A 14,223-nucleotide genomic window follows, 5' to 3' on the forward strand; every position below is an offset into this window, starting at 1 on the left:
ATATTTACATATATATATATATATATATATATATATATATATATATATAATATATATATATTTACATATATATATAATAATATAAAATTTTCTTTTGTGACAAAAATATCTACTCCAATCTTTTCCGTAATCCTCTTCAGTGCCTCACAAGCCTAACATCTGGTCAAAGGCTTTCCTTCTCAACACCTCCAAGAAAGATTCAACCCGCTGTTCCTAAAAGCTGTCAGCCCAATCTTCACAGCACAAAAAAAAAAATAAATAAATAAAATAAAAAATGCGCCGAAGTTTCTTCGGCGCAATCGAGTTTCCTGTACAGCGCAAAATCAAGGCCACCGAAAATGGATCTGTCTTTTGGTGGTCTCGGTATAATGTTGTATGAGTCGCGGGCCATGAATCTTTAACCACGGTCCGGTGGTGGCCTGTCTTATATCGTTGCTAGATGCACGATTATGGCTAACTCTAACTGAGGAGGCTAGAGGGCTGCAATTTGGTATGTTTGATGATTGGAGGGTGAGTGATCTACATCCAATTTGCAGCCCTCTAGCCTCAGTGGTTTTTGTGATCTGAGGGCGGACAGGAAAAGTGCGGACAGAAAGAAGTGCGGACACAAAAAGTGCGGAGAGAAAAAGTGCGGACAGAAAAAGTGCGGACAGAAAGAAGTGCGGACAGAAAAAGTGCGGACAGAATAAAGTGCGGAGAGAAAAAGTGCGGAGAGAATAAAGTACGGAGAGAAAAAGTGCGGACAGAAAGAAGTGCGGACAGAAAAAGTGCGGAGAGAAAAAGTGCGGACATAAAGAAGTGCGGACAGAATAAAGTGCGGAGAGAAAAAGTGCGGACAGAAAGAAGTGCGGACAGAATAAAGTGCGGAGAGAAAAAGTGCGGACAGAAAGAAGTGCGGACAGAAAAAGTGCGGAGAGAAAAAGTGCGGACAGAAAGAAGTGCGGACAGAAAAAGTGCGGACAGAAAAAGTGCGGACAGAAAGAAGTGCGGACAGAATAAAGTGCGGACAGAAAAAGTGGGGACAGAATAAAGTGCGGACAGAAAAAGTACGGCGAGAAAAAGTGCGGACAGAAAGAAGTGCGGACAGAATAAAGTGCGGAGAGAAAAAGTGCGGACAGAATAAAGTGCGGAGAGAAAAAGTGCGGACAGAATAAAGTGCGGACAGAAAAAGTGCGGACAGAATAAAGTGCAGACAGAAAAAGTGCGGACAGAGAAAGTGCGGACAGAGAAAGTGCGGACAGAAAAAGTGCGGACAGAGAAAGTGCGGACAGAAAAAATGCGGACAGAGAAAGTGCGGACAGAAAAAATGCGGACAGAGAAAGTGCGGACAGAATAAAGTGCGGACGGACAGACAAACCCGGCACAATGGTTTTCTACAGAAAACTAAAAACAAAAACAAAAAAAACTCAAAATACTCATGAAATCAGCTACTTCTCATTCGAAACTAAATATATCCCGTAGCGACATATACCTTCAAAACCTCTCAGTCACAACTGCATATGCCAACTGCCTGTGAAATAGTTAATCAACCTCTATATAGCATAGAGGAAACAATAATTGATGTATGTTCCTGTAAACACCAGTGACTCTTTCGATAAGGAAAATTCATTATGCATCTGGTAGTCATTCGAATGTTGTGGGTCGCTACCAGGGTGAAGAAGGACGTGGAGTTAGCAGCCTCATCCGAAAACCATTGCTAAATTTCTGAGAGGAGAAGACTCTTGGGCAAAACTGTATTTATTTACACACATAAGAAAGTAGCTGAAGAATGATCTTGGTTTAAATACACGAAAATTCAAGACTGTAATAAAGAAGGGGCTTAGAAGGTTAGTAAAAGGACTAGTAGGGAATAAGAGGAGTAGCTCTAAATGGAAGCAAATTTAGAAAATTTATAAAAGTCAAAAAGCCAAAGTGGGAATGTACAGAAAAGGGTAGCTGAGCCAGTTCTCCTTTGTAGAAGTGAAGTGTTTCGTGCTGAATGTAAATGAGGGGAAAAAAGAAAGAAGCTGCAAAGATGGTCTGTTTGTGCTATACGTGCGGTAGAAGAATAACTGAAATATGAGCTATGTGGAGATACTTATCAAGTATGATAGAAAAGGGGTTAGCGCAGAGAAAAATTGGTGGTGTTTTCAGATGGTTCGGTCATGTGGAAAGATTGGAAGATGAAGGGATAGTGAACAGAGTGTACCGCACAATTCGTTAGTACTGGGAGGAAGGAGAAGAGGAGGACTAATTAAAGGCTGGGAGACAGAGTGAATGTAAAATGGAGGTGAGTGGCACAGTGTCTATAGGCAGGTTCAACGCCATACTGATGAGCCTTCTGTGTGAGTGTACGAAGGAAGCAGTAACTATTTCCTTGCCTTTTTCCTGGCCAACCCCTAGTAATTCAAAGGCCTTAAACTGGGAAAGATAAATTTACTCCTCTTTCATTTCTTTTACTGTACCTCCGTTCATATTCTCTTTCTTCCATCTGACTGTCCACCCTCTCTAACAGTTGTTTCATAGTGCAACTGCGAGGTTTTCCTCCTGTTACACCTTTCAAACCCTCTTACTGTCAATTTCACTTTCAGCGCTGAATGACCTCGTTGTTCCCAGCAATAGTTCCAGTCTTCATTTCTCCTATAAAATCAACTGCGCAAACTTTCCCGGGCCAACAGATTTACAAGACCTTGAATGGGAAATTCATTAAGCTCTCCCGAGTAATTCTAAGGAGCCGGGATAAACTGCGTAAATCGATATCCATTCCACAAAGCTAAATCTTTCTCCGGATTTCTTTGAGATATCGGAGACTGATTCTCAGGAATTACTGAGCGTTTACTGAAGTTCTGGGACAAGAGGAAGTTTGTATTCCTTATTAAATCGAGGCACGGTGCGTGAAGCTTCTTTTTAAAGCTTGAAATCGAATTTGGGGTTTTTAGAAGCGATGTAGGGTTTAATTGCAACGGGAGCCGTGGAAGCATACAGGTATACACAGCATTATACCATGGAATGATACATACATACATACATACATACTGTACATTACCTTTATCAATAACATGGGTAATGTATAATGAATACTTATTCACACAAACTATATATATATCGGGTCACTGTTGAGTCGGGAAGTTGGGGAAAACACACTGGCATGCAAGCAGTTAGCTAGCCCAGGTAATTCCTTGTGTGCGGTGGCACTCAGGGTCCAACTTCTTTTATGACTTGTGTGGCCTAGTAGGCAGAGCTCTTGCCTTTCAATTGAAAGACCTGGGTTCGATCCTGATGTGAGTCAGAAATTTATTTCTATATATATACATATTACCCTAAAATATGAATTGTGTACCTGGCATTTAGCCAACTGTGGTAAGTGTCAGCCAAGGTCGGGCGAAGCATGGGGCTAGCAACCCCATTCCGAAAAGTCTATTTTGCATTAATAGTATTATATATAGATAGATAGATAGATAGATAGATAGATTTTATTGACCATTCTCCACAGAAACATCAAATACAATATTATGAAATTACACTGGTCAAATACATAAACTCATTTCACAAATTACATTTCCTAAAAAGGAAAAGAAAATTAAAAAGAACTGTATTCAAAACAAATGGCAACAATAATTAATATTAATTTTTAAATAACACAAAAGAGATCATATCGAGAGCTGTTTAGAATATCCAATTCCATATCACATATAACAACAATAATATACAATAGACTAATAAACATCACACATTCAGATTAAACTGAAATGCGTTAAAATTGTAACACAAAATGAAGTCATGGGCGAGGCACGATGAGAGAGTTTGCATCTTATTATTTGAAAACCTTCAAAATACGATATAAACATTTACATAGTCTGATCTTTCTATCATCAAGTCGCTCATTGACGAGATATCATACTGGGTCCGAATCTGGTAGGTCCTGGGGCATGCTTCGATTACATGTTGCTCAGATTGTATTTGGCCACACACACACAACCTCTCCTCTACAGGTAACCGGCCCCTCCCTCTTCTGTTCCAAAGGCCAACCTCAATAGCAAGAGAATGGGGGTTCAGTCTTAATCTTGTCCCTCCATTCTCTCCAACTCATTTACATTTTTTTTACTATAAATGTCATGAACGTTAAATTCTGAATTGATGTTTTTATAGCATTTAATCTACCTGAGTTTGGTAAGTTTTCATGTTTCAATCTTTCAGATGCTTGCATTACATCGTCATGAACGCATGAGCTATTTACTAGTATCTTATACATATGCATCAATGTATGAATTATTGACCTACACATATATGCATAATTTAGACATATCGTTTTTTTCCCTTCACGCTGAAACTATGGAATATTCTTTCTGACAGTGAAATGGGAAAGGGTTTTCGCATCTCTTCCTCGTGTACCTAAGGAACATAATTGTATGTTTGTTCATTTATTATTGTTTTATTAATTTTTTATATTATCTATTTGTCCTTGTGTTAATTTTACTATACTCCTTTTTTTTCTTTCTTCTGTTTTGTTAATTTTAGTTTTCTGTGAAAGAAAACTATTGTGCCGGCTTTGTCCGTCCGTCCGCACTTTTTCCGTCCGCCCTCAGATCTTAAAAACTGTTGAGGCTAGAGGGCTGCAAATTGGTATGTTGATCATCCACCCTCCAATCATCAAACATACCAAATTGCAGCCCTCTAGCCTCAGTAATTTGTATTCTATTTAAGGTTAAAGTTAGCCATAACCGTGCTCCTGGCAACGATATAGGCCAGGCCACCACTGGCCCGTGGTTAAAGTTTCATGGGCAGCGGCTCATACAGCATGATACGGAGACCACCGCAAGATAGATCTATTTTCGGTGGCCTTGATTATCCTACGCTGTATAGAAATATTGTGTTTATTCGTTCTCGTGTGGGATTTAACCATGCTAATCTTTTTGTTATGATTTGCTTTCTTTTCTAAAATTTCTGATAATGTTATTCTCTTCTCCTCGTCTGAATAACAACGAAGATATAATGTGAACTCTTTCCTCCATAAACATGGCCTAAATATAATAATAGCGAAAACAATGGAATTAATTTCACCTTTGCGTCCACTATAAACCCGGCAGTCTATCCTTCGCAAAACATTCTCGACCTTACGGTCGTTCAGAATAAGGTTGAAATCCCTATATATACTTATTTCTCGCTGGCTAGAAAGAATGACTTTCAATTCTCGACCCTACGGTACTCTGGAATAGAGGCTAGATTCATATCTCTCACATTTTCCATACGGACCTCGATATATTTATGGGGAATATTATTCTAATAAAAATGGTCGGTGCTAAGGAAGTGAATAATGCCACAAAGGCGTAGCCGTATATAAGTAATGAAAAAGTAATGAAAAAGCCAGAACTGCGGTTAAGTAATAAAAGTGATAAGTAACGAAAGAGTAACCACGGGAATAAGTGGATTGTTGTGCCAGCAGCGTTTATCATTCTGTGACCTAATCTTTTTTAGATGAGTCTAGTTATGGATCCAAGAAGTGTTGTGCAAATGGACAGTTGATTGGTTTTTCAGATGCACTCACGTATTACGAGACAGAAGGGTGCAGACGGAGTGGAGATTTGTGGAAGTGAAAGCACAGGAAAGACTTTAGTTTCGGGATTATACTGATCTCGGCGTTCTGTGTGGTATAGCATTGCAGGCAATAAAATGTGTAATTACATATATATATATATATATATATATATATATATATATATATATATATATATACACTATATATATCTATATATATATTATATACATAAAGTATGTATATGCATGTGGGTATATATACATACTGTATAATCATTTTGTTATACAGAAACTTCTTTGCAAGTTAATACCTATTAGGCCTTGATATAAAGTAATGCTTCCTAAGCTTATCCAACACTAATAATAATAATAATAATAATAATAATAATAATAATAATAATAATAATAATAATAACTTCAACCAAGAACCAATCCCAGTGGACATCTCAGAGGCCTCCCTCCAATCAAACCGGACATGACGCTGACTTTCAAAGTAATGCAACGCAAGAAACTTCAAGAGAAGAATCAAGATTAGGGCAAAGCTGTCACGAAAACACTCTTGCTATGTGGAGTCTCACGAATGACTTTGATAGAGGGGAAAATGTGTATCTGGACCATTGTGAGGATGAAGTATTTGCGAGATTGCTTTCGTATTGTCTTTATTTTTGACGTGGCAGGTTCTAGTACGTGTGTGTCATTTGTCTCTGTGTGATGTAATCTCTCTATCTCTCTCTCTCTCTCTCTCTCTCTCTCTCTCTCACAAGCCTGACATATATTGCAGAACTTTTGTCTTTCACATTATGCTTTGCTTATAAATATAAGGGAAGTTTTTGTCATAATACCAAAATATATATTTTCCTACCCTTATAATATATATATATATATATATATATATATATATATATATATATATATATATATATATATATATATATATATATATATATATATACCTCCTTTGACAACTGAATGGTAAGAGCACTCGTCACTGAAGTCATAGGTCGTTGCTGTCGGTGGTTCGAACCCCGGGTGACGAACCACTTATCAATTATAACTCCTCTTAAGTATTATTTCAGAGGTAGAGCGAATTAGATACTGAACTCCTTTAGTAGTTTAATGTTATTGTTGTGTGTGTGTATATATATATATATATATATATATATATATATATATATATATATATATATATATATATATATATATATATATATATACACGTACACGGAAGTCGTTCTCGCATTCAGGAATCTGTCATCGTTTCTCAAAAGTGCTTATTATTCGAGGTCTGATGGAAAGCCCTTATTCCCTTCTAATCACGTTTTTCAAAAACCAATTTCGGGACAGTTTACAGGTTGGAGGCAACGGGTTCTCTCTCTCTCTCTCTCTCTCTCTCTCTCTCTGGCCATTAAGACACTGTTCTTGGTTCTCTCTCTCTCTCTCTCTCTCTCTCTCTCTCTCTCTCTCTCTCTCTCTCTGGCCATTAAGACACTGTTCTTGGTTCTCTCTCTCTCTCTCTCTCTCTCTCTCTCTCTCTCTCTCTCCCTCCTGAGGCCAAGATTCTCGCCGTCCTGTGGTGTGAAATGACAAAAGGCAGTGTCTGCATGAATGCGATGATATGATAATGTGATGGTGTAATTGTTTGTGGTGTCTGTGGAGAGGAACCTGAATATCTTAGCATTTAGTGAGACAACACTGGAAGGCACTGCATGCAGAAATTCAAAGTGTGACTGTGTCTGAGGTAGCTGAGAGGAGCAGAGCAGGCAGTTGACAGAAGTCATGGTATAAGTAAGACTACTAGAAACGGCAAAAAAACACAAATTGTTCATTTCAGGACTTTATCAGTAAGATGTCATAGTGAATATGAAAAAGGCAGTAATGGGGAAAAATGGGATTGTAAAAGTGTTCTTGAGGAAGATGTATCTGTGCCTGGCCTGCTCTGGAGAATATGAAAGAGCAGATGTGCTAGGTGGTTTCGATGCAAAAGAAGGTGGCACGGAAAGTGATAATATTATTGTGTAGGTATGAAGTTCCTGCAGTAAAATGAAGAGAATGGGTGGCATTCTTGTGGAAATGCTTTTGAAAAGATCCTTGATCACTGGAAATACATTTTTTCACTCTTAAATTATGTGTTTGCAGACACTAGCGGATCCAGAAAAATTTTATGGGGGGGGGTAGCACCAATTTTCATACTATACATACTCACACACACACACACACACACATACATATATATATATTTATATATATATATATATTTTTATATATATATATATTTATTATATATATATTTGATCGATTTTTATTGTTAAATTTTCACATTTATTTATGCTTATCTAAATCTTCAATATTATTTTTTTTTTCATTTTTTTCATGGGGGGGCACGTACCCAGGTGCCCCCCTCCCCCTGGATCCGCCAGTGATTGCAGAGCTGAAGGAGGAGGCAGTTGATAAATGTAATATCTAGAAAAGGAGTGGCAGGAGGTATACCTGATCACTACTTGGTTGAAGTTCAAGTCAAGATAAACATATGGTCACGTTGAAACAAGTGAGCTGGCTATGAAGGAAGTGAGAAGGGCATATAAACACAAAATGGATGAAATATTGGCCAAAGTTATAGACAAGGAGAAGGAAGGAGTAGATGAGGAGTTATAAAAGGGGTCTCGGTATAATGCTGCATGAGCCGCGACCCATGAAACAAACCACGGCCCGGTGATAGCCCGTTCTTTATCGTTGCCAGACGCACAAGTATGGCTAACTTTAACCTTAAATCAAATAAAAACCACTGAGGCTAGAGGGCTGCAATTTGGTATGTTTGATGATTGGAGGGTGGATGGTCAACATACCAATTTGCAGCCCTCTAACCTCAGTAGTTTTTAAGATCTGAGGGCGGAGAGAAAAAGTGCGTTACAGAAAACTAAAAATGGTGAGTGACTGGATTAGGAAACTGGATTTTCAGTGAAGCAAAAAAATGCTACATTAGGTGGAACTACATGACAGAACAGAAGAAAATGACCAAATATACAGGAGGACAGACTGACAGTGAAAAAAGAGAGTAATAAAAACATACAGAATATGGCGAGATTAATCTCCTCTCCAGGGAAATAGAAGCAGAGAGGAGAGCTAATGAGCAAATGGACCTCAGAGTAAATGATGCAAAAGGAAAGATGATCTCAGAAATACTGGGGCAATGGAGTGAATATTTTAAAGGTCTGTTGAAAGTAAATATTTTAAAGACAGTTCTGGCAGACGCAAGGGTTGAAGAAGGAGTTATCTTGAGTTTAAAAATCCCTTTCAGGTGAGTTTATAGATGTGATGTGGGGCAAAAGAGGCTGAATGATTGGAAGATACAAGAGCTGAATTGGAAGGCACCAAAGCTGATTGGATTATGAATGAGATTACTGTAGTGTATTGGTAATAGCAAGACTGAATGGCTTACCAGGGTTTGCAAGCTATACCTGAATGACAGAAAGGTCCCAATGGAAAAAATTGGGAAAGAATAACTGTCCAATGTATATGAATAACAGTGATGGAGACCTCTGTAAGAAATATAAAAGGCATAATGTTAATTTTCATACCATGACGGTGAATGACAGAATTTAATCGAGAACACAAGATTAATAACACAACGACTGACAGGACAAAAACAGCGCAGGTTCAGACATGGAAGAGGACGTTTAGGTCAAGTGTTTGTTTAGAAAGTTACGTGAGAATTTTCGAAAGTAAAGGGCGACAAGTTAAGCTGTGTGTAGCATACACAGACCAAGAACAACTCACAGGTAATGAGGAGGATGTTAGGAAAGTTTGGAACAGACAGCAGAAAGTTGAGCTAGATTAAAAGTTTTAATGAGGGAACAAAGCATGAATGTATGTACGCTGCCCTCAACTGGAAAACTGCAGTATCTGCAAAAAATTTTCGAAATTGAGATATGCCACTTAGGGCTCGTGAAACACTACTACACAAGTGACTGCAGTTTCAGAATGATCCTTCAGTGCTTTCCACGAGTATTTAGGGGGGTCCCATTTGCAGTATCTGCAAAATCAGTAGTAAGGCAAGGGAGTGTCTACCATATTTCTCAGTTTTGTATTTTTGCAGATATTGCAGTCTTCCATTTTAGGGCAGTATGTATTAATAAACTATTGAGAAAACTATGTTTTACGGGAAATAAAAACTTGAAGGTGAGTGTAAACAAAGTAAAAAATTGAGGCTGTCGAGATTATTTGTTTACACAATACATGTAGCGTAAGAAGAATTGAAAAGACGAGGAATATAAAAATACATAAAACAAATTTTAAAAAGGACACCTCAGAGGTGGGAATGTACTACACTGCTTAGAGATGGCACAGTCATGTGGAGAGAATGGAGGACGATGGGCTGATTAAAAGAAATAATGAAGTGTTAGGAGGAAGGAGGAAAGGAGAACTAGAAACTACTGGAGAGAAACTGTTGAAGAGGAACTGTAAATCAAAGAATTTTATGAGTATCTGAAAGACAGAGATGGATGACGCAGTGTATGTATGTGGGTTAGAAAAACAGCTGATTGGTCTTCTCTGTAGGAATATGAAGGGGGTAATTTGGAAGTTTACTGTACAAAGTGTTCATCCATGATTCATTCATTTAAAGTATGAATGTGGCAGAGACTTTTGTGGTGTTTTGTCTCTAGAGCCAACACCTACTGAAACTGCCTGTAAACATATATATATATATATATATATATATATATATATATATATATATATATATATATATATATATATATATATGTGTGTGTGTGTGTAAGGAATATGTGTGGCCAATTTGTTGTGAACATTTGTGTGTGTGTGTGTTACAGAGAATGTGAAATCCACACTTTTCACCGAAATCCCTAGGAATATGTGAAATGGCCAGTTCACTTAGTAACACTTGATCCCAGTGGGCAAATAAGCACGTGTGAAACAGTGATTCATCAAATGTTTCGCCGTGTTTAGTCACTAGCCCCTGATGGTCAAATGTGTTTTACCGTGTATAGTACCAGGCCAACAAAACAGGTCAAATGTGTTTCACCGTGTATAGTACTAGCCCCTGGGGGATCAAATGTCCCTAAGTGCATTTGACCTCCAGGAGCTAGTACTAAACACAGCGAAACAGTGTAGAAGAATCACTATTTCGCCGTGTTAAGTACTAGCCCTCTGGGATCAAATGTTCCTAAGTGAATTGGCCATTTCACATATTCCCTGTAACATATACATATATATATATATACATACATAAACAGAAAGTAAACACGCACAAACACAAACAAGAACACCACACGCACACAAACACAAACAAGAACACGCACACACAAACAAACAAACAAATAAACGAACAAAAAGCGAGAAAACACAACGAAGTGGAAAGAAGGAAACCCCGTATCCCAAGGCCAAGACGAACTCATCAGCTCCTGGAAATTGGACTCAAATTGATTCACAGAGAAACGCGGCGTGAAACGCGCGGTTATATTTAAGGGGGAGGCGGCGCGTTTTTTGTGACGCGCGCGGCAAGATGTCGCGTTCAGGTGTTATAGAGAGAGAGAGAGAGAGAGAGAGAGAGAGAGAGAAGAGAGAGAGATAAATCAAAAATCAATTAAATGAAAAACAATATAAGCATTACCAACAGTCGATCATTTCGCTTGCATAACCATTAAACCAAAATCAATCAAAACGCTGTCAATAAGGAATCTCTCTCTCTCTCTCTCTCTCTCTCTCTCTCTCTCTCTCTCTCTCTCTCTCTCTCTCTCTCATTCCACCAAGCAAACAGCGCGAGTCATTTCAACAGACGACCATTCAAAGCAAGGCGAACTGAGTACATATTGATACAAGCAAAGGAAAGAGCAGTTTCGATTAACATCAAAAAGCGTCTCTCTCTCTCTCTCTCTCTCTCTCTCTCTCTCTCTCTCTCTCTCTCTCTGACACACAAAGAACTGGTAACATTACCTATATATCTCTCTCTCTCTCTCTCTCTCTCTCTCATACACTTTCATACAAAGAAGAAAAGATTTCCCACCCTCTCTCTCTCTCTCTCTCTCTCTCTACAAAGAAGAAAAGATTTATCTCTCTCTCTCTCTCTCTCTCTCTCTCTCTCTCTCTCTCTCTCTCTTACTTACACACACACACAACACACACACATACACTCATCTTATTTCCAAACACCGATAATTCAAGACCCAACCTTCCACTGTTTAATAGGAGTTATGAAAATTGCAGTGTGATTCCCGTAGATTTGTCAGACATCTAGCTGAAGTAATGCATATTACACTGTGGTACATTTACTGTACATCCTATGAAACTCGCGGGTTTTCTCTCGTTATTTACGAAATAGAAGCAGTTATTCATTAATAACTGTAGTCATGCGGTCATGAGATAACGTCGCATACATTAAAATATTGTTATTAGACTTTTAGCCCACGTGTAAAAAAATTATTACAATACAGTACTTGTAAAATCATATATATATATATATATATATATATATATATATATATATATATATATATATATAATATATATATATATATATATATATATATATATATATATATATATATATATATATATATATATATATATATATATATTATATATATATATATACATATACTGTATATATATATATATATATATATATATATATATATATATATATATACATAAAATAATGATTAAAATACAGTTCCTATATTATTCAGTCACATTATAATAAATACAATCATACCGTACCTTAAATATAATAACACAACCAATTTCCTAAAGATAAAATTACACATTGACACAACTATGGCAAAATGCAGTACACACTTAAAAATTACAACGACAAATTACATATAATCAATTACAGAGAAATAATTCATACAAATTATCCGTTAATCTTACCTGCAATATTCCGGAATACATTAATATAATAAGAGTGATAAATTGCCCAAAATATTGACGCATAATATACATGATTAATGACACTTAGAGCATTCAATAAAATGCAATACTTTAACCAAGGCCACTCAGGTATGAAACATTTAAACCATCCAAATATCCACATCTTAGTATATGTTTTAGGAAGATATCTCACGAATGGGTGAACGAAGTTTGATGATACTTGCCAGAGATAATTATTACGTGAAGTTTTAGAAATGATTATTTTTCTTTAAAAATTTAACTGAACAAAGATGGTCCCTTAATGGATATACTGGCCAAGTTTCATATAATTCAGCCCATCCGTTCTTGAGATATCCTACTTACGAACACCCACATATATTTCTCTCAAACTTCGACCATTCTGAGAACGTCGCAAGTGGAATATATTCACAAAGTTTCACCCAATTCCGTCCAGCCGTTCTGGAGATATACAAGCAAAAACACACACATAATGAAAGACACTGCCTGCCTATAGATTAACCAACCTCCACCGAATCCCGTCACCCCATTCTCGAGATATGCAGACAAAATTAACCACGCAAACTCACAAACACACACATTCACTCACGCATAAAAACTATACCCGCATCTCACGCCACCATCAACCTCATTATCACTTCATTACCAACACCTCATCATCTCATTATAAAGACGTAGTGGATTTTTATTTACTCACCATCAGTCATTATATTATGCTCCTCAAAGGCGACGCCAGTGGTGTCGATGAACTTCTCTGCCTGAAAGTAAGGAATTATATTGTTAGTTTGTGCAGTTTGTTCACTGTTTGTTCTCTGTTTGTTTGGTGAGGGTAGGTGAAATACTTATTATTATTATTATTATTATTATTATTATTATTATTATTATTATTATTATTATTATTAAAAATCTACAATTATATCAAATTGAATTATTTGTAAAATACAGTTTTATTTATATATTTGGGGATTGTTAATATATAACAATTTAATCACAACATTGTGAAATTATTATTATTATTATTATTATTATTATTATTATTATTATTATTATTATTATTATTATTATTATTATTATCAAGTGAGCATGAATAAATGTCCATTTCTAATAATGATAGTAACGACAGTAATACCAAAATTGAATGAATAATAATAATAATAATAATAATAATAATAATAATAATAATAAATACAGGTACCATTAATAATTAATAATTGTCTGAATAATATCGAACCTAGTAGAAACAAGTAAAAATGCGCCGAAATTTCTTCGGCTCAATTTTCTGTACCATTATGCTGATAGGCATTAATTCTAAACAAAAGTACTAAGGAGGCTAGAGGGCTGCAATTGTCTGATGATTGGAGGGTGGATGAAATCATTTCACTAATATCGACAAACGAACAGAAAAAATTGCGAACAGTGCGAACAGAAAAAATCAGAAAAAGTGCGAACAGAAAAAATTGAACAGAAAAGTGTATCCGACAGAAAAATTGCGAACAGAAAAAAGTGTATCAGAAAAAGTGGAACAGAAAAATTGCGAACAAACGAACAGAAAAGTGTATCAGAAAAAGTTTTTCGAACAGAAAAATTGCGAGAACAGAAAAAGAAAAAATTGCGAATGCGAACAGAAAAAAGTGTATCAGAAAAAGTGCGAACAGAAAAAGTGTATCAGAAAAAAGTGCTAACAGAAAAATTTAACTGCGAACAGAAAAAGTGTATCTCGAACAGTGCGAACAGAAAAAGTGCGAACAGAAAAAGTGTATCAGAAAAATGCGAACAGAAAAAAGTCATGAACAGAAAAAATTG

General features: G+C 36.6%; 1 protein-coding gene across 6 annotated transcripts in view; it reads right to left on the minus strand.

The window, feature by feature from the left end:
• LOC136856093 (secretin receptor-like) overlaps positions 1-14,223 on the minus strand; it is a 269,350-nt gene that overhangs the window by 129,890 nt on the left and 125,237 nt on the right. For all 6 annotated transcript variants that reach the window (XM_067133727.1, XM_067133723.1, XM_067133729.1 and 3 more), the window contains exon 2: positions 13,118-13,178. The gene's annotated coding sequence lies outside the window, so the exon portion shown is untranslated. The remainder of the gene's footprint in view (positions 1-13,117; positions 13,179-14,223) is intronic.

This window comes from Macrobrachium rosenbergii, chromosome 34 (genome assembly GCF_040412425.1).
Source record: "Macrobrachium rosenbergii isolate ZJJX-2024 chromosome 34, ASM4041242v1, whole genome shotgun sequence".
NCBI classification, from domain to species: domain Eukaryota; kingdom Metazoa; phylum Arthropoda; class Malacostraca; order Decapoda; family Palaemonidae; genus Macrobrachium; species Macrobrachium rosenbergii.